Source organism: Etheostoma spectabile, chromosome 2, assembly GCF_008692095.1.
Source record: "Etheostoma spectabile isolate EspeVRDwgs_2016 chromosome 2, UIUC_Espe_1.0, whole genome shotgun sequence".
NCBI lineage: Eukaryota > Metazoa > Chordata > Actinopteri > Perciformes > Percidae > Etheostoma > Etheostoma spectabile.
This window is the reverse complement of record NC_045734.1, coordinates 10,783,273-10,783,546: the sequence shown is the minus strand read 5'-3', so window position 1 is coordinate 10,783,546 and position 274 is coordinate 10,783,273. Positions and strand designations below refer to the sequence as shown.

General features: G+C 52.6%; 1 protein-coding gene across 6 annotated transcripts in view; it reads right to left on the bottom strand.

Moving 5' to 3' along the window:
* psip1a (PC4 and SFRS1 interacting protein 1a) overlaps positions 1–274 on the bottom strand; it is an 18,496-nt gene that overhangs the window by 6,519 nt on the left and 11,703 nt on the right. The window lies entirely within an intron of this gene.

Sequence of the window (274 nt, the reverse complement as noted above, 5' to 3'; positions counted from 1 at the left end):
AGGGGAGGATGGATGGGGCCATGTTGGCCATCTTGACCAACAACCTCCTGTCCTCAGTAAGAGCATTGAAGATGGGTCGTGGCTGGGTCTTCCAGCATGACAACGACCCGAAACACACAGCCAGGGCAACTAAGGAGTGGCTCAGTAAGAAGCATCTCAAGGTCCTGGAGTGGCCTAGCCAGTCTCCAGACCTGAACCCAATAGAAAATCTTTGGAGGGAGCTAAAAGTCCATATTGCCCAGCAACAGCCCCAAAACTTGAAGGATCTGGAGGT